The sequence below is a fragment of the Adiantum capillus-veneris genome, chromosome 3 (genome assembly GCF_014529385.1).
Source record: "Adiantum capillus-veneris isolate H3 chromosome 3, ASM1452938v2, whole genome shotgun sequence".
In the NCBI taxonomy this organism is placed as follows: domain Eukaryota; kingdom Viridiplantae; phylum Streptophyta; class Polypodiopsida; order Polypodiales; family Pteridaceae; genus Adiantum; species Adiantum capillus-veneris.
The window spans coordinates 110,719,055-110,722,171 of record NC_140933.1 but is presented as its reverse complement, the minus strand read 5'-3'; positions in this window follow the sequence as shown (position 1 = coordinate 110,722,171).

Sequence of the window (3,117 nt, the reverse complement as noted above, 5' to 3'; positions counted from 1 at the left end):
GAACATCAAAAGATACATTATACTCCAAACTAGGAAATATTATAGGGTCAGGGGACAACAATATCTCTCTCAACCTCTCAGCTCTAAAATAGAAGACCAATCTTTGTTGAAAAAAATCTTTCTATCAATGCGCACATTCACCCTAATATTCTGAACTGATTGAAAGTTGTAGAAAATGGAATTATTCATTGGTGCATCAAATACAAACTTCCATGAAGCACTTCATTGAAGTTGAGCTCTCTTGGATCCCACCATTTTAGAGATGCGAAGAATTTGCTCACCAGTGATTAGCCTAGCTTTGGTGTGACCATCTTCAGCTTTGTAGAGTTCATAGGGTTCAATGGCTACCCTCTCAACCACCTTGAGCCTTCTTGCTAGTAGTAGTTGGAGTGCATCACCATATGTAGCCTCTTGCCAATACCGCACCCCATTGATGTGTAGCTCCCCCTCCAAAAACTTGTTAATACCCGAGTTTGAGAGTGCGTTCACCACCTGAAGTCGAGGCTTCAAAGGAAGTGTCTTCACACTAGCCACGAAGCACTCAACACAATGCTTTGACCTAGGGACTTGATGACTACAAGATTTTCCTTGAAGCAAAGAAGGGTGTATGTAGTTAACTCTCTTTACCCACATACGTGCCGTTTGTCAATAAAGATGCTTCTTTTCGCGAGATTCTTGGGGAGACCATAGTGGAAGTCTCCGAGAATTTAATGGATCTTCCTTCATAGGATTGACAGAGCGCTGCTTGAGAACTCCTCCGTGGGGACACCAATTTATGACGAAGGAAATTTGAAATGGCAGCCTCTACACCAAAACACACTCCATTGCGCCACAAGGGAAATGAGATGAGGGCACCACCTAGTCTTGGAAGCGTGGACTAGGACCGCTACACAAACACACACACACACACACACACACACACACACACACACACACACACACACACACACACAGAGTTATCACTATGAATGAATCATTAACCTCAATGTGTGTACAAGGAATGGATAACTTCAAGCACTCCCAACCCAATAGCATGTAGATTACCAAACAACAACTCAAGATTTAGCCAAAATCACATCAAACACTCTCGCACACACATAAAAGATCTCTTTTAATTATCATAAGTAAGAGGAGGGGAGATTACTAGCATAAAACCATTTGCACTTTAGAATGTGCAACTAATAGAGTGAATGAATGAGCTTTATGGGCTCATGATGAGTGATACACAGACTAATGAGGCTTGGAATTACAAAGGGGGGGGCCTCTTTATGTAGGCAAGAGAGTGATTAGGAGTGAGGTTAAGATCCAAGTGCAATTTGTACAAATGAAGCTTGATTAGGGACATTCCACCAATGAAGAAGATCCTTCCAAGGGATTTGTTGACCATTTTGCAACTAATTGGCTCCATCATCACTTGTGTTGTCTTCACTCCTTCCTCCATACCTTGAGTCCAAGAGCTTCCTTATTTTAAAATGTAAAGAATCTACATAAAATCAATACATATCTAGTAATAATAGAAAGGGGTTGAATGAGAACTTATGAATTACAACAAGATTAAGCCTGATTTGAGAGGTGATTAGAAGAGGAATTTGTGATGGTTTTTTGAGCTTGAGAGAGAGGAGGAAGGAGGGGAGGGTGAGAAGACTAACGGCTGATTTTTAGAGAAGGACTTAATGTGGAAAATGAAGGGTGTGTGTGTAAAGGTAGAGGGGGTGGTCTCCACCACAGTTGAAAAAACTGACGTCCGCCATTTTGGGCATATCTCCTAGACTGTAGATGCAAAAATTATAAAAAAACTATAGTCAAAATCTCTAGCTCATCAGCTACAACTTTGATGAAGACAACTTTTCTTGGATCGGAGTGGAAGTATTTTTTAAAAATCCAGTAAAATCATGTGTCCGTTTCCTTCCTTTACCAAGTCTTCCACCTGGGTCCCATCTGTTTGAATCATCATATGGCTCCAAAGCCATGATGATATGAGCCACTCATGACCCTTGAAACATGGGTGCATGGCTTCACAACCACATCATATCTTTTCTTTTCACATTTACATATTCTCCCTTCCCTTTACCACTAGGTTCTCCCTTTCACCTCCGGTGAACTAGTCAAGGAAAAATTCCCATCAAATCATTTTTTTGAATTTTGCAAGAGGTTGTTCTCACTCTTTCTTTTATTGTAAACCTCTAGAAGCAAGGAAGACCAACAAAATATAGTAAACAAAAATTTGTGATAGGCTCGGATCAACGTGTAGATTGCAGATCTATGATCTCCACTCAGTTGAAGGCCCAAAATCATAAAATTGTCCACCTCCTTTTTGGGGGGGAAATTGCATCCTTTGACCAATCTTACACATCTCTTGCACACCCACCATTCTTGCACACATGGCGTACAACTATTTGTCAAATTGCTAATCACCTCCATAAGCTCACGGCAAATAAAGAGGCCCTCCTACACCCCATCCTCTTCATAATGCATAGAGCTATAGAACCTATATGGTACCTTATAGAGAACTAGCATAAATATATAGCCTTTGAGCATACGATGTATTTTGGTGATCTCACCATAACCCCTTTATCTTTTTACTCAACATAACATAGATCATCATGCCAGAGGGTTTTCCCTCTATTTTAGTTAGACAACCCTATGGAATTATCCACATAGGGTGGTAGAGGGAAATAGGGTGCCCTTGGAATGGGTTTATGAACATAGCATGGTATGCTTTGATATAAGGTTGTTGATAAAAGGTTTTAGAATAAACCCACATTTTAGTATGTGGCCTAATGACCATATGATGCTCTTTGTGGATATTTTTAAAGCTCTTGAGAGCAACAAAAAATGCCTTTTTATGGAATTAGGACTATAGTCCTAATATTGAGAGAATAACAAACCAAACATCAATGTTTTTAACATCATGGGCGGATTTGAGATGGGACAAATAAAATAGAATGATAAAAATAATAATCTAAATATCAGTAATGTAATATCATGGGTGGCTAGCTTAACCTGTTTCTTGTAGAATTTCTAGAATGGCATCTGAACATGCATCCAACGGTTCTTCAATTTCTTCTTTCTCTAAATCCTTGGAATTGACTTTCACTATGGAATGGAAAAGAGCTT